We start from the raw sequence: 18,237 nt of genomic DNA, 5'->3' as shown, positions 1-18,237 counted from the left end.
AATGCCAATTCATGTACCTTAAGTGTCACCAAAAATTGTAACAGTAATGTTTGGAATGTTCGTTTTTTTCTTCTATTTCTGCATACAGTGCAGTCCGTAATTATTTGGGCACAATTCTATTGTTTTGGTTCTGTACTCGAGCGCATTGGATTTAAAAAGAAAACAGTCATCAGCTGTAATCTGTAGACAGTTACAAGCATATCGGGTGAACCATGGAGGAATTACAGCCCTCTTCATTCACAGTCCCCGTTGGACAGTTTGCTGCTGTTTCTTGGCCAGCTCTGTGTTATTGCATCATTGATTCGTGCACCAGAAAGCTAACAAAAGGTCTAGAGTTGATTCTAGGTGTGGAATTTTATTTGGAGTCTTTTGCTGTTGAGGACATGAGGTCCAAATAATTGTCAGTGGCAGTGAAGCATCATCGGGAGGAAAATAAAATTGATCAGAGACATCGGGTGTCTCAATATCAGCTCTTTTACTTTTTTAAGAAGCAAGATCACTGAAGAATACTTTCAGTTGTGAACAAAAACCCCTTTCCAACTGTCGGACAGATCAAAAACGCTCTCTAGGATAGATGTGTCAAAGACTAAAATGAAGAGACTACATTAGCATAACCTCAGAGAGTTTACTGCAAAATGTAAACCGCTGGTAAGCGCCAAGAACAGAAGAACCAGGTCAAAGTCTTATAGACAGATGAGTATTGAGCTATACTGTACCAAACTGATGGAAAGAGAAAAGTGTGGAGAAAGAAAGGAACAGTTTGCAGGATGAAAGTGAAAGTGTTCAGAAACCTCATATCTGCTCAGATACAACCAAATGCCTCAAAACTCATTGGACGTTACTTCACCTTGCTGCAGGACAATGGTGCCCAGCTAAAGCAACAAAGAAGTTTCTCAGGGTCAAAAACTGGAATATTCTTGACTGGTCACCTGACCTGAATCCAAGTGAACATTAGTTGAATTTGCCGTGGATGAGACTGAAGGCAGGAATCCCCCAGTTGTAGTCCTGGCCTGGCTTAGACTCGTGGAAGATACTGACTGTCTGGCCATGTCCATGGGTCTCAGCCATCACGTAGTCATTGCAACTTTGCAACGTAGCACATAATATCATGACTTTATTTAAGATAAATTACCCACTTACTTTTGGTTCCCTAAAATTTGGAGAGTATGTATGAACTCTCTCAGTCCCAAGAGTGGCACTCAAGCATAACTACTGTAAAATCCATATTAAAATGTAAAGTTTCTCAGTTTTCTCAACCAAAGCCAAAACCCCTTGGGATTTCAGTGGAGCGCATTCGTATTGGGCTTGGGACTGAAAGGGTTAAAACTGCACTAATTCCTGAATGGATCTGTCACGTTTCAGGTCTGTCTTGCCATGTTTTATGTTTATTCATTTTGTCTTAGTCACGTATTGTCTTATCATGTATTATGTTAGTCTAGGTCCGTCATGTTGTTTAGTTTATTTCTTGTTACGATTTATTTTCTCGTCATGTCTAGTTATGTTTCGTTACGATTATATTACCTTGTTATGTTGAGTGGCTATCATCTTAGTTTCGTTTTGTGTTATGTTTTGATTCATGTTTATTGTTACGTAGACTGGTTACTGTTTAAACATACACTTTTACATGTCTTTCCGCAAACCTTGCGTTCCGCCTTTTCTCTCTCTCTCTTTCTGTCATTCACACCCTAATTGTTTCCATTTGTCTATTTACTAAAACTACTAATGCTAGATCAGGATTGGGTAGAACTAACAAACTAATTATGTGTTCATGTTACCTTACGTTTCTCGTGCATGTCATTTTCTAATTTACTAATGCTAGGGCAGGATAGGTTTATTACTAACGATTACTAATTACCTTGTTAAACTCGTCATCTGCACTGTACCATCTGGCTCTAAAGTCATGAATCATAAAATATACTGTATATTGAATATTCCATATACCTTCCATATATAGTAATTAATCCCTACTATAAGGATACAAAATGCATGCCGTAGTTCAGATATAAAAAAGATGTGCCATAATTTTTAATTATATTTTATCTACACTAATATGTGTAGTGTGAAGATCAATGATGTGGTAAATTACAAACCTTTGTAAAGCTCTGGGGTGGGTTTTGTTGAATTACACTGAATTCAGTGTATTATGTGTCGTCTGTTTTTTGTCCAGAGGCATATTTAGCTTCTCATAAAGTGAAGGTTGTGCTTTAATCTATCGCCTGATCCATCCAAACATGAAAAACACAAACATTCACAGCCCAAACATTACCATAACACAATGTACCTCTGGCAGCCAGTGATTGGAAATTGTCTGTTTGGAGATTAATATCAAAGCCCTTCCCATAAAACTTTCTCCTCAAACTGTGATATTCTGATTCAGTGCCAAGCAGGTTATCGCTTCTCCACATGGTACTTTTACTGTTGAGTGCACATGTCCCTGTGTCATCTTCTGTCTTTAATTGTGCCCAAACTGCTGTTTGCTCTTTTAAAATCTTGAGATAGCAAAAATCCTTCCCTTTGCCACTGCCTTCCCCAAAAATAGATTTGTCGAAAGTGATCCCCCCCCCCCCCCCCCCCCAACTGTGAGCGCATTTCATTTCTGTGAAATATTTGAATTCTTTTGACGTTAATGGCAATGGAAATGAAGACCACATTAAGGGATAAGTGAGGGATCATTTTGCTATTGCTAAAATAGGGTCAGGAAAATGTTGAAGAACCTCCATTCTCACTGTCTAAACACACAAATCATGATCCTGTCATAGCCTCCAAAGGGCTTTATACGCAGCGTGTGTGTTGTCTTTATAAATGAATCCCATCGCGTGACCTTTCAGCTTCCAGCCCTGGAAGAATGGATCTTATCGGCATGGAAGGACGGCGGTACTTCGTTACATGAAAACACCTGGCCGGAGCCAGTCCAATCGGATGGGGAGACCTTCAGAAACACGCGCACCGTCACCTGGCGGTGCGGGTGCGGGGGTGGGGGAATTCGTCTTTCCGAAGACAAGTCCATTTAGGTGGGATATATTGGGAGCTGAGAGGATGTGTCAGTGTAGCGGCTCTCCCCCTGCCTTAATCTGCTTTGGAGTAATGACCTGCTGCATGTGCTCTCACCCCAATTACACCTCCCTGGGCCCGCCCCGAAGGGCTAGGCTCTCACCTTCTGTCTTAAGAGGTGTGTGTGGAGGTTATACGGGGATGTGGGGGTAGATGTGTGTGTGTGTGTGTGTGTGTGTGGAGGTTATAGAGGGATGGGGGTTGATGTGTGTGTGTGAGTGTGTGTGTGTGTGTGTGTGTGGAGGTTATAGAGGGATGGGGGTTGATGTGTGTGGAGGTTATAGAGGGATGGAGGTTGATGTGTGTGGAGGTTATAAAGGGATGGAGGTTGATGTGTGTGGAGGTTATAGAGAGATGGGGGTTGATGTGTGTGGAGGTTATAGAGAGATGGGGGTTGATGTGTGTGGAGGTTAAAGAGAGATGGGGGTTGATGTGTGTGGAGGTTATAGAGAGATGGGGGTTGATGTGTGTGGAGGTTATAGAGAGATGGGGGTTGATGTGTGTGGAGGTTATAGAGAGATGGGGGTTGATGTGTGTGGAGGTTAAAGAGAGATGGGGGTTGATGTGTGTGGAGGTTATAGAGAGATGGGGGTTGATGTGTGTGGAGGTTATAGAGAGATGGAGGTTGATGTGTGTGGAGGTTATAGAGGGATGGGGGTTGATGCGTGTGGAGGTTCTGGAGGGATAGGGGTTGATGTGTGTGGAGGTTATAGAGAGATGGGGGTTGATGTGTGTGGAGGTTAAAGAGAGATGGGGGTTGATGTGTGTGGAGGTTATAGAGAGATGGGGGTTGATGTGTGTGGAGGTTATAGAGAGATGGGGGTTGATGTGTGTGGAGGTTATAGAGAGATGGGGGTTGATGTGTGTGGAGGTTAAAGAGAGATGGGGGTTGATGTGTGTGGAGGTTATAGAGAGATGGGGGTTGATGTGTGTGGAGGTTATAGAGAGATGGAGGTTGATGTGTGTGGAGGTTATAGAGGGATGGGGGTTGATGCGTGTGGAGGTTCTGGAGGGATAGGGGTTGATGTGTGTGGAGGTTATAGAGAGATGGGGGTTGATGTGTGTGGAGGTTAAAGAGAGATGGGGGTTGATGTGTCTGTGTGTGTGGAGGTTATACAGGGATGTGGGTAGATGTGTGTGTGGGATGGAATATCATTGTGTCTCAATGGGATTCTCATAAGGAAAAAAAAAACACCATTCCATTACCATTATGTTCCTATGCCTAAAAACTATGTGCAGCATGCTGCCAGAGAGGGAGGGAGAGGGAGAGAGAGAGAGAGGGAGAGAGAGGGAGAGGGAGAGGGATCAAATAACAGAGCAAATGAGAGGGGGGGGAGAGAGAGGATGAAGGAGAGAGACAATGAGAGACAGAGAGAATGAAGGAGAGAGAGATTGAATACAGAGTAGTAATTAAATGCTTCTAAAAGGATTTACTTTCAGTTGAGGGGATTCCTCTTCAGCTCTCTGTGTCACGCTGGAGCCTCTCTGTGGTACAGGTGTGTCAAAACGTGTCTCAGTGTGAGCTGGCAGCCCGGCATCTCGGGAGATATGACAGCTTTAATGAGATAATTGCTCATTGTGTGTGTGTGTGTGTGTGTGTGTGTGTATCAGATGGATGGTGTCACATCCTGGATGTAATGTTATATTGCCAAATAACATTGTCTGCCTTGAACCACGAAAACATAACCTGTTCAGGTGAATACCAGTCTTTAACTTTACTCTTTTTCTTATGATCATTCTGTTTTTTAGTTTTTTTTTTTTGCTGTAGTTCAAACTCGGTGTAGTAGAACTGTTATGTTTTCATTTTTTTTAGTCTACCATATGCTATATTTCTGTCCAGATAAAGACATTACTGGAAATGGATGGATCCATTCAGCGTAGCTGCCTTTTTGGCAGGGTTGAGTGTTGCTGTTTCTTTTTGGCTCATTATAAATGGGTGGGTTGAGTGTCGCTGATTCTTATTGGTCCATTATGGATGGACGGATGGGTATGATTTTGCCTCTTATTGGCCCATTAAAGATATTTATCTTTCCGTAAAGGTCTTTGGAATAAGCAGACAATTCTCAGCCATGCGTAAGCTACAGAAATAATGTGATGATTTACCTGATTCAGTCCTGGGCTCCACTAAGTATGCCATTATAATTATAGTTTTCAGTGCTAAACGAGTGCCATTATGTAATTCCATGCACCATTATCAAGACATTGCATTTTTCTTACTGAAGTTCGAACTGCAAATGTTTTCAAAAAAGCAACTCAGTGCTGTCGTGAGCAGATCTTTCAGAGAACAAATGGCACTTTCTACCATTTGATTGCCTTTTGAGTCTGGGACTCAAACTGGACTGCTACCCTTTTCCTGCACCGTAGCAAGCAGCTGGCATTTGCTTCATTTCTATTCGTCTGTACAACCTGTACACAGAAAGCCTTTTAAACAGCTCCGCGGCATATCCGGAGCGGCGTGGAGTGTGTCAGAGTGACACGGCGCGTGGTGTAAAGGGGCAGGCTCTCAGAACCCGGGCCGTACGCTGACTGCTGAGCTCTGCACTCTCACAGCGTGTCCGCGGGCGTGCGCCGCGGTTGGTTTGGCAGGACACGAGGTTTCCACGAGAAACGACCGACGGAAAGTCACCTGTCCACTGCCTGTCCGTGTAAGCCCTGCTCTGCCTTCCTCTGCACTGAAAGAAGCTCTTCCAGATGTCCAGGTTTTATACTGGGCAAAGGCCTGAGGGCATCTAACAGCGTACTTTAGCTCTCAGTTATCTGTCCTTATGGCCTCTGGTACTCCCAGCCCCCAGTACTAAAATCAGCACATCCGCTCTCTCTCCTTCTGGGACTGCGCATTAATCATGTGTGCTCCTCTCCGAATCATTCTCAGTACTTTTACTGCACCTATAAACTCATAAAGCGCTCAGAAAGAAAGTCTCTGCCAAGAATATTCAGAAGATTCCTGAAAAAAAATATATAAATGACTTCTTTACATAAATTATTTTCCATTCTTGGTTGATTGCCATCGCATTATACATTTTGAGCCAAAGTCGTGCATTACTGAATGTGTTGAGAAACATGAATTATGTTATACCTTCATAAATATTTGTAAATACAGTGCAGTCCATAAATATTTGGACAGCAGTCCAATTTATCTTCTTTTGGCACTGTATTCCAGCATATTGGATTTGAAATTAAACAATCAATTTGAGGTTTAAGTGCAAACTATCACCTTTAATTTGCGGGTATTCACATCCATATCAGGTGAAATACTGTATAAGTCCCCCCATTTTAGAGGACCAAAAGTAATTGGACATTTGGCTTCTCGGTTGTTTCTCATTAGTCGAGTTTGCTGAATCACTTTCTTAGTGCAGGTATAAGAAATATTTCAGTTCTAGTCTTGATTCTAGGCTTCTGATTGCCTTTGGAGTCTGTCATTAGCATTTGTCAACATGAGAACCATGAGCTGTGCCAATGAAAGAAAAGGAAGCCATTATTAGGCTGAGAAATAAGAAAAAAAACTGTCAGAGACATAGGCTACACAATAGGCTTTCCAAAAAAAACTGCTTCAGTTTTACAGAACCAAATTAACTGAAATTGTACCACTGTATAGGAAGTCAGTGACAATATTTTTACCACATTACAAAAGCGCATAATCTTTGCTTAATAACTGTGGCCAAGAATTACTCTGCATGTTCATGGGATTTAGTACCTGAAAATATAATGCCCCTTCAGGATGGAACCACATGTGTAATATAAGTTATACTTGTGAAGTTTTGACCATCGTGATCATAGTAGCTTGAAGGTTTCACAGTAAATCATAAAAAAGTAAAATAAATAAAAAGTTTTGTGGCTTTTTTTGTTTGGCAGTGTCTCCTGGCCAAAAACATATCATTTGAAATATTATCTAAAAAAAAATAGAGACAGTATGACTTTGATGTAGATTTCTAAATATTAGAATCAATTTCTTGTGCTGGGCTCAGTTCTGGAACAGAACACAAACTTATAAAAATAATGACAGCGAGAACTTGCAAACTTTTTTTGGCAGAAGCATAATTCTGAGTGCACAGTTATGTTTCAGCTTAAGACTGTTCTGAGCAGCGCTGTTTGATCCTGTTCCAGATGTGTGAGTGGTTCTGAGCAGCTGTGGCTGATCCTGTTCCATATGTGTGCGTGGTTCTGAGCAGCTGTGGCTGATCCTGTTCCAGATGTGTGACTCTTAACAAACACATCTCGATTCAATGGGATGTAGGGGGAAAATAGAGTAATATGACATAATAACATGCCTAGGGCTGGCTACCCATAGAAATCAATTTCTATTGGATTTTTCAAAACCCATATTTCACAAAAGGACAAACTTCAGTCTTTAGAAACATTTATTGTTTTTTGTTTTTTTTTTGCAATGTAGGCTAGAATAATTTGAGTTTTACAAACATTAAAAAATGGATATATTGATTTACCATGAACGGCCACAAGTTCACTTTTGCTTTTGCTTCACTTTTGCTTGACTCAGCTGGCCTGACATGGACCAATGGGATTAGAGAGAGGACCAAAGTCATGGGTTTTAGGAACAAAAAAAAATCAAAGCCTCGGAATCCTGGAATATTGTATTCTCACGGTCCATGAATATCAATCGTAGATATTCACCCACATTTACATACATTTGAAGATACAGGAAACATGAACCATGCATGATGGACAGACAGAGTATCCAATAGGGATTTGTTTTGGTTGCTGAGAGTTATGAAGATGAATAGGATAGCTGGGAGGGAAAGACTCAGAGATTGAACACAGTTTAAATTTTTTCTGGGTGAATTGCTTTGAGACATCTTATTTAGTTGTTGTTCTGAATTTTCTGTTTGATTTGCCAAATTGCTGCATTGTGTGTGTGTGTGTGTGTGTGTGTGTGAGCGCGCATGTGCATGTGTGTGTATGTGTGTGCGTGTGTGTGTGTGTGTGTGTGGGAGAGAGAGAGCGAGAGAGAGAGATGAATTGGGATTAAATACAAGTAATTAAAATTGGCACCAAAGTGAAAATGTTTTAGTCCAGTAGTCCTTGCCTTGTCAATAGAAGCACAGGTACCTAGCTGTAAATGTGCTGACTTTAATTGCTGATATATCTCACTGCTTTATTTACTTTCATCATGCTTGTGTGCACTGTAATTATTTACTTTTAGATGTTATCGTTCTTATTGAAAGTCAACAGAACAAAATTAAAAAGCTGGCTGAGCAGTACAATAAGCCAAGGCTTTGCAAAGTACAAGCCACCCATCAATTATTCAGCGAGCAAGCAAATATCCAACATTTCCAGTGGAGAACTTGGAGAATCATGAGTCTACCGTACACTATTCAATATTTTGAAGGGATAACATTTTGATGATGTCGAACTAATCACTTTGCTCAATTCTAACGGTGAAAAGTGGAAGTGTGGCAACAAACACGCACAAACCACAACACTGTTTATCCCTCACCCTTCTCTGTAAACACGCTGACATTGAAATGCCATTGGCTGTGGCAATTAGAACCAATTTTCAACCAATGAGCTTGAAATATTGTACAACTATACAATGTTTTGGTACAGAGTGCCGGCCCATTAACTGCATATTTTGAAACCTGAATTTAAGGACTATTAACACAGGCGGAAGGTGAGTCAACATGTCAGTGAACCTTTTTCAATGATAGGAAGGGATTTACAATAGTCTTGTAACAATGTTTTAACACAAAAATCATACTTATTGTGCCTTTAAAGAAATAACACAAATCCCCCCTGGAATATTTATTTAAGAACAGCTGGGAAATGATCTTTTCTGGTGAATTGTAAGGGGAAAATACTTCTTTTGGCCTGTAATATTTGGCCTTGCTAATTAGAAAACATGACAGGACCCATCACTCGGAACACAGAGATCTGGAAACCCATAGACCAGGCCTGACAGGGCCGGGGTGTCCGCTCCAGGCCTTGGAAAGACTGACCGTGTGAGGGGTTGATGTCTGTGTGAGCTCCAGGCTCTCCAGCAAAACGCCCCGTCTGTGGGGAGGTGACCACAGGCTCGCTATATTTGGTCGGGCTGTCGGTGAGAACTCTGGAGAAACGCATCTGGGTTCTGTGTGGTCACATTTGAAACACTTTGCCAAAGTGCTGGACCGGGGGGGATGGGGGGGGGGGGGCAGATTGACTGGCCAAACTCAACAGTAGCTGTGTTTAACTATCCAGTAATTTGCTTCAAGTGCGTTCACGGAGAAAAAACATGCCAATCTCCCTGTACCCACTTTTTAAACGATAACACGGCTCTCATCATATTTGCGTGGATTTAAAAAGTTTTTACATTCTGACTTAGATATATACGAACACAATTTCCATCACCACCGTCTGGTAATCTTGCACTTACCTATGTAAATTCACCTGTGTAAACAGGAGAAAACGCGTGTTCAGAACAGCGAATACCCTTTTGTTACTAAACTTCCTGAAATTGCTTTAGAACTTTTCTCTGAATTAAAGCAAAACTATCTCACATACCTGACTCTTTAGAAATGCCTGGCCCTTTTGTGTGCAATTTCAGGTGAAGTGGAGAAGATATAGACTATCTGACAGAAAACATTACGGGAGTCACTGCGTATTGAAAACTAAATCTTTAAAGATGCTATTGATTCTTTTTCCATTTTCATGTCCTGAACTCAATAACCTTGGCCTTTATTGAGATAGATGCCTCATTCAAAATTTATCTGGGATTTATAGATGTGGGGCTTTCAGTGCCACTTCATAGCAGTAGCTCATGAACAGATCGTGAGAAAGAGTGCAAAGGCATTGAAGCCAAAATGAATAGCCTGACTGAAAGGTGTTTGCTTTTCAAGGTGTGCTTTTCATATGGTTGGATTTGATGTTTTCACTTCTTCACAAGGTTAAGACTTGCGGCAGCAAGTAGCAATACATTTCCATTTTCATAAACTTTCAAACTTTGGAAGAACATAAAATAATGTGTTGCTGAAAGAATTTAGGAAATGAGTAAAATAGCACTTACTATGATCCAAAGTGGATATCATTCTGCATGTTATCAGTATTTAATTTCCATTTCTGTTGAGTACAGAAAAGGAGTTATCCTACTTTGAAGGTTACACCCCAGTGACAGATGCAGTGCTTTCTGCTCACAGGATAGTGGTGTGTACAGAAATGAAGGGATCCCTGTATAAAGACGCACAAGCTTCCAGTGCTGAGAGCTACATGGGGTTCCACTCTGTTCTGCTCTCCAGGGAAACCACTCTGTCTGTCACAGATAAACAAAACAATGTCCTGTTAGCATGAGCCTCACTCGGCGCTGGTATGAAATTTCTGGTACAGTAGCTTCTCAAGCAGATGCATAATCTTAAACAATATCCCCTCTCGCTTGGTAAAAAATGGATGGCTTTTGCCTTGTTTACTTTGGTGCGAGTGTGCTTCTTCTCCTCACTCTGCCCACGTACTGTGCAATTTGTCCCGCTGCCTTTTAAGGGTGTGGATGTTTGTGCGGACCTGTGTGAAACAGAGTTGGAATACATTGTAGCAGAATGGCATTGTAGTGTAATCTTTATGGTGATACTGAAATGGAATCAAAGCTTTACACATTTGTCAGATTGAAGGCAGGTAAGGTCCATTCTGGGGTAGGAGTATGAAAGGATTCTGAGGTCTGTACTGGATATTACAATGTTCCATGATTCTTTGGAACAATCAAACAGCCAACCAAAAGGGATTTCATTGTGTTTTCCTCTTATCTTCAGGAATATGTGCTGGGTGACTAGTGCCACCAGAATGGAATGAGGAGGCCATTTTATGAAGGAGAGCAAATGTGCTTGGCTTCCCTCAAAGAGATTTTGTACTATCAAAATAAAAGTGCATAAAAAAACAGCCGTCTTCATGATCACAAACACAATATTGCATATAATTTACAGGTTGGGAATCTCAACTTTGCCAAAATAAAATATATACTGTTTAGTGTAAACATGCATTTGGGAATTACAGAATTACATAATACAACAAAATATGGGGGTCACTGCCACTGTTAACATATAGCAATGACCAGTATGAATCATGAGTAACAGTGTAACCCAAATGCATATTCAATAACTTCCTACCATTCCGTTTTCATCTCACTGAGGTATTTCTGGCCCTGTGGTCACTGTTAATAAATGCTACTTTTCAGTGACGTTCCCGAGGTACAGTAGCTTTAATGAAGCTCTTTATATTGCAGCTAAAGACATCTGCACATTAATTACTACATGAATTAACTATTGGAAAGACTTAATTTCATTAGATAATACAGTGTAGTGACAATAATAACAGTAATAATAATATAATAATACATACAGTACTGTGCAAATGTTTTAGGCAGGTGTGAAAAAATGCTGTAAAATAAGAATGCTTTGAAAAATAGAAATGTTAATAGTTTATTTTTATCAATTAACAAAATGCATGAACGGAAGAAGTGAATGAACAGAAGAAAAATCTAAATCAAATCAATATTTGGTGTGACCACCCTTTCCCTTCAAAACAGTATCAATTCTTCTAGGTATACTTGCGCACAGTTTTTGAAGGAACTTGGCAGGTATCTTGGAGAACTTGCCACAGTTCTTCTGTGGATTTAGGCAACCTCAAATTCTTCTGTCTCTTCATGTAATTCCAGACGGACATGATGATGTTGAGATCAGGGCTCGGTGGGGGCCATACCATCACTTCCAGGACTCCTTGTTCATCTTTACGCTGAAGATAGTTCTTAATGACATTGGCTGTATGTTTGGGGTTGTTGTACTGCTGCAGAATAAATCTGGGGCCAATCAGATGCCTCCCTGATGGTATTGCATGTACTTCTCAGCAATGGGGAGACCATTCATTCTAACCAGATCCTCAACTCCATTTGCAAAAATGCAGCCCCAAACTTGCAAGGAACCTCCACCATGCTTCACTGTTGCCTGCAGGCACTCATTCTTGTACCGCTCTCCAGCCCCTCGGCGAACAAACTGCCTTCTGCTATAGCCAAATATTTCTAGTTTTCTGCACCCCAGTTCCTGTGTTTTTGTGCATAGTTGAGTCACTTGAGCTTGTTTCCACGTCGGAGGTATGGCTTTTTTGCTGCAATTCTTCCATGAAGACCACTTCTGACCAGACTTCTCCACGTAGTAGATGAGTGTACCTGGGTCCCACTGGTTTCAGCCTATTCTGAGCTGATGGCACTGCTGGACATCTTCTGAATGTGAAGGGAAGTAAGCACGATGTGTCTCATCAAGTTTCCTTGGCCGACTACTGCGTCTACGATCCTCAACGTTGCCCATTTCTTTGTGCTTCTTCAACAGAGCTTGGACAGCACATCTGGAAAGCCCTGCCTTGAAATTTCTGCCTGGGAGAGACCTTGCTGATGCAGTATAACTACCTTGTGTCTTGTTGCTATGCTCAGTCTTGCCATGGTGTATGACTTCTGACATTAAACTGTCTTCAGCAACCTCACCTTGGAAGCAGAGTTTGGCTGTTCCTCACCCAGTTTTAACCCTCCAACACAGCTGTTTCTGTTTCAGTGAATGATTGTATTTCAACTTACGTATTAAATTGTTAGCTCCTGTTTGGTATAATTGGTTAATCACACACCTGACTATATGCCTACAAAATCCCTGACTTTGTGCATGTGTACCTGGAAGAATTGATGCTGGGTTGAAGGCCAAGGGTGGTCACACCAAGTATTGATTTGATTTAGATTTTTCTTCTGTTCACTCACTTTGCATTTTGTTAATTGATGAAAATAAACTATTAACATTTCTATTTTGAAAGCATTCTTACTTTACTGCATTTGTTTTCCACACCTGCCTAAAACATTTGCACAGTACTGTACATGCTTTGGAGAGTGAAGCTACATACTTTTTTTGTACACTATTGTATTTATTATAGTATTATTGATGTTGTAGTATTATTGTTATTATAGTGTGAATGGTATTCTAGTACTATTGATATTATATTACTACTGATATTATAATACTGTGCATTATACAGTGAAATGTAAAAATAATCTGAGGTGTTCTTGTTTTGACAGTGAGTTAACACTTTGGGAAGTGGGAAGAAAGAAGTGTAATGATGTCCAGAAAATATGGAGGAGTGCAGACAAATGAGGGAGGGAGAGAGAGAAGGAGAGAGAAGGAGAGAGAGTGGCTGCTGCTGTAAAATGATCTGACAGAGAGCAGAGAGAAAAGGGAAAAGAGAAGCGGCTGAGGAGAGTGTGACGGGCGTGACAGGGAGTCCGTGGAGTGGGAGGCTGGAGTAGCAGATGAATGGATTAACATGACGTGGGTCAGAAAAGGAAAAGCAACGCCTGACTGGGCCAGACAGTGAGGGTAAACCAACAGAACTGAGGCCATGACAATACAATCAGGAGCAAAGAATGGGTTCTGTTGAACAATATTAAAAGTAGCTTTGAAGTACAGAATAAGTAGCGGGACATCACTGATTCTGCTGGTGGATGCAATAGCTTCCTCTATTTACAGGGGCTAGGTTCAAGGCTCCCATCACTTCAGTCGTTTCCTGCTTTATTTATCCAAATGAATGAGTCCCATTAAGATAAAAATCTCTTTTTCCTGGGAGCCCCAGCCAAGAGGTTCTAGCACACCGCATTAAACATGACACATCACAATAAACACCCACAGCTATCAAAGAGAATGAGCTTGAATAGGCCCACAGGGCAACGGCACCTTAGATCTGTCTCGCAGACAACTTCCATTAAAAAAAACCCCAAAAAAAACAACAACCGTTAAAATGAAGCGTGTGGCACGGGGGTGAAACATGGAGGCCGGTGTTGGCGGAGGCAGAGCGCGCTCGCAGCGGATGGCGGGGCTAGCCAGGCGGCACGTGTGACAGAGTGCGCTGTTGGGTGACGGGGTGATAAACATTTACAGCGTTCTCCCGCCGCGGGCTGAGAGTGCGTCCGTGGAACCGCTCCAGAGCTCCGTTCACCCTGCAGAACCCCTACGGTTCCAGATCGCTGCCAAAATGGTGTGCGCCCACCTTCATTTTAACCTCTTCTTCTCCGTGTACAGCGCAGGCTGCTACATTACGCTGGGACAGGGCTGTTTACAATGCCCCGGATACAACACTAAGTACCTATAAAATACAGACCTGGGTCAGATGCGTTGTTTGAAATACTTCCATCCTTTAGACACTAGGACCATTCCTGCAGATAACTGACAATAGCAACATCCATCAGTCAATGTTGTCCTTGGTGTGACTGCTTTTGTTTTGGTAGGAATGTGTGTCATTGAAGATTCCCTGTGCTTCCTCTGAGCCGCTGAGTTTGTATGTGAGCCAGGTCTGCCGGTCGGACGAAGAGGTTGATTTCTGTTTCCTCAGACATTTTCGTGACTCACAGGCCTGGACTCCGTCCAGGTGTCCTTCACGTTTGATTCACGATCAAACGATCCTGTTACAAGCGCCGTTTGGTGAGTTAGCTTTCGCGACGGCAGTTTTCGGTGTTTCTGAAGAAGAAAGGAAAGCCTTAAGCATAGGGACAGATGTGGATTGAATCCAGGCTTGTGTGAGGAATGGCCATCTGGACAGCATGTAAACTGAAGGCCACTTCAGATACCAGCATCGCTGAGCGAGGGGCCCGCAGCTATGCTTCAGAAATGAGCTGTGCTTCCTTACGGAGAGCTTCTGCTAAATATCTAATGACTTCGACTTTAAAGAGAGAGCGAGAGAGAGTAACATATGAATGACCTGTCAGCCATTAGTAACAAATTAGACTACTTTACAGGTGTGGGTGTGTGATAATGGAGAGATTAAAAGATTGGAACCAGGAAAAATGAGTAGCACTCACCAAATGCTTCATAAAGCTACTTTCACTGAGCCCTGGACAAGAGTATGTACATGATTCTGCAGCCTGGGAGAGATATATCATGTGACAGGAAGTACCAGATACACACACACCTCACAGCTTGCCCGATGTATTACAGTTCTACACAATTTTTAGCAAAATCTTTTTCAAAGTTTTACATTATTATTGCTATACTCTATGGATGTACTGATTCCTCCGTTTATATCCAGATTGTCATAGTTTAATCATACTTTGAGGCATTCAACCAGCCTAGAATGTAATGCATGCCAGATATAAAATTAGTAAAAAATGCAAGTGGTCATTACACCTCTTTAATTAGCCAAGCAGGAGTCCAAAAGTGAAGCTGGCTAACTTGGTGCACCAGTGACAGTTATAATCAAATGCAGTGAAACATTATATTTAAGTCCCCTGTAATTTAGTTTACAGCTGCAGTGTCTTCTAACAGTGGTATGTAATGGCAGAGGAATGATTAATTAGCAGTCATAACCTTGAGTCAAGCTGTCACATTTGGAGAGTCACAGTTGGTGTTAGGGAAACTACTCTGGAAGTGTAGTTATAGAAACTACCAATTATTACACACTGAAGGTCATTGGAGTACAGCCAAGCTACCCTCCAGAGAAGTGTAGCTTGCAAAACTACAGGTACTAAAAAACTTAGTTCAAACAGCTTTGTGAAAAACTTATCAGAAACTTTTTACACATAAATATATACAGCCCACTGGAGAGAACTAGCCACGTGTGGCAAGATACAGATAGCTCATCCCACCAATCAGGGTTATGGAGAAGACAGGCAGAGGAAGCAATTTGGACAAAGGGAAAGGGTATATATTTTAGGTATATATTAAATGCTACAAACGCTATAGTTTGGTGATACACCTTGATGGAAAGCAGGCTGATGTTAGCTTTCGGGCTCAATCGGTGGCCTGTCTTTTGAGGATTTAAGGCTTTAAATATAGATTAAAAATAAAAACCCTTATCTGAGAACTTGGCTTACATTAAAGAATCTATTCAGCCCACTCGTTAACTAGTGTAGAGATGATCTCTTGCAAGCCCTTCCTAGCCATTTCTTTTACACAAATGCCATCTATTGACAAAAAGTGGTTTTTTTTTTGTTATTTATTGATGATAAAATCTTGGTTTAATTGCATTCTAAACCAAACGGTCTTTTATAGCTAGCATGCATGACTTTAAAAGTATAGTTTCCATCATTCTTTCCAAAATCAGTAGTTGGTGAGCCTGTTGCCATTACAGTAGACCTGCAAAATGGCATCGATTTCCCGCAGTCCATAACCAAACTCTGACAGTGCCCATCTCAGCTCTGCCTGGCAGTTCGGCAGGGTGCCTCTCTACTGTTCGACAGAGAGGGACTGCTTCTACCCCTGGTCATTACACTGGATGGACTCCTCTTATTGGCTGGGCACCTGCCAGTTACTTGCTCCAGTTCCAGTGGAATCCTTTGATTGGCTGGGAACATGCAGGAGTCGGGGGGGGGATTTGATGTGAAAAAACAATCGGACACTGAAAACAGACATCAGTATGGTTGAGTAGTTGACAATGCCAAGCTGACTGCTTCAAATGTCACAGTGGGTCATTTAATGGTGTGGGGAGTAGGCATCGATCAGTAGGCCCTCACAACATGATTCTACTGAGCAGCAATTACTGCCGTGACTGAGTAGAATTTCTACATGAATAACAATATATGAGAGACAAAATATAACATGGTACTCTGGGTTTCTTTCCAAAGCTAACCTCAGCCCAACAGAGCACCTGACCTATAATTTACTAAGAGCCCTGATAACCAGTGACGTTTTAGTTGAGAAATAAAATAAGTGTTTTTAGTTTGCATATCAACCACAAAATAAGTGCAAAATAATAGCAATCAGTTGCATACCCTGCTGAAAAAAAAAAGGTGTTGGAACATCTAGTGGCTGGTTCACCAGTTCAGACCAGCTCCATACTCAACATGGTTTGACCACCTCACACTATGCTTTGAAACCACTGGTAGCTGGTCATATCTGGATTGTACACCAGGGTACAGTATTCATTCACATGAGCCTATACATATCTGCAGTTAAAAGCCTCTCCCACATTCAGAACATGGGTCATGTTAATATACTGTATCTGAACAGTAATGTGCTTCTGAGTTGTTGTTTTTTTTTTTTCACTGATAGTTGCATTTTTGAGAAAGTGAAAAGGCCTACAAGCCTCCTGTAAGTCACGTCCATGGAGAACAAACTGTTTCTGAATTACTCCTGGGCTTATGAAGCTACTATTTATGTCAATCATATTTAAGAAATAAATCCAACTACATCTCAGGTTATTGATGTATTCTTCATCGTGTCATCACAGCCCTGTCATCCCCATCAGAAAGCTTTGTGCAGAGTGTATTAGTCAGCGGGTCCACCCACAGTGCCGTGATATTTGGGTTGTTTATCTGTGGACGTCCCCTGGGGTCTGGTGTTAACACAGTGCTCGCCACCCTTGTAAGATCTGAAACGGTGTTACGCTGATCTGAGAGATTCTTACTACTGCCTGCGGCTCACGCTGTCCGTGTTTCATTTAAATACTACAACCGCTGCGAATAGAAACATAATTTGGAGCTTGCCTTAAAATGTGAACTGACACAGTTCACTTATCTTCCTGTGCAGTACGTCAGTAGTTATGAATTTACAGCTTGTCACAATATAAACGTATGTGTGTTGGAGTTAGGATTAGTGTCAGTCAACTAGCAGGGGGTGGTGTGGCTGGTTGTTATTGGACATGGGCCTAAAACAGGGGGAAAGCGTCTGGGACAGTTTTGTGCAGGCTGCGGAGTCAACAGGTGAACAGGTGGCACCAGGAGGTCAGGGGTTCAAGACCCCCACCCCCCTTAAATATGGTCCCCGTGGGAATGTCTCTCTTTACAGATGGGAGTTCTGCACTCATTTACACTCGTGTGGCCCACAGGTCCTTGTGTGTGTGGAAATTGCACTGTGGGAAACGGTTGGGGAAATTGACCAATGAGGTGCTGGAGAAGAGATAGAGAGTGAGAGATACATCCCATTATTACATTATTGGCATTTGGCAGACGCTCTTATCCAGAGCGACGTACAGTAGATTAGACTAAGAAGGAGACAGTCCTCCCCTGGAGCAATGTAGGGTTAAGGGCCTTGCTCAAGGGCCCAACGGCTGTGCGGATCTTATTGTGGCTACACTGGGATTAGAACCACCGCCCTTGCGTGTCCCAGTCATTTACCTTACCTGTACAGGCCTCCCCAAACAAAAACATTTTTTCAAATCTGTTGCTCTGGTATTCCTGAAAAAAAAAAAGAGTTTCATCCATTAATCGACTTAACGTGCCATTGTGTGGAATTTCTGTATCGCCGTAGC

General features: G+C 41.8%; 1 protein-coding gene across 1 annotated transcript in view; it reads left to right on the top strand.

Moving 5' to 3' along the window:
• Positions 1-18,237, top strand: part of LOC133118330 (muscarinic acetylcholine receptor M3-like) — a 115,348-nt gene that overhangs the window by 93,397 nt on the left and 3,714 nt on the right. The gene's annotated exons all lie outside the window — the stretch shown is intronic.

The sequence above is a fragment of the Conger conger genome, chromosome 18 (genome assembly GCF_963514075.1).
Source record: "Conger conger chromosome 18, fConCon1.1, whole genome shotgun sequence".
In the NCBI taxonomy this organism is placed as follows: Eukaryota; Metazoa; Chordata; class Actinopteri; order Anguilliformes; family Congridae; genus Conger; species Conger conger.
This window is presented reverse-complemented; position numbering and strand designations above follow the sequence as displayed.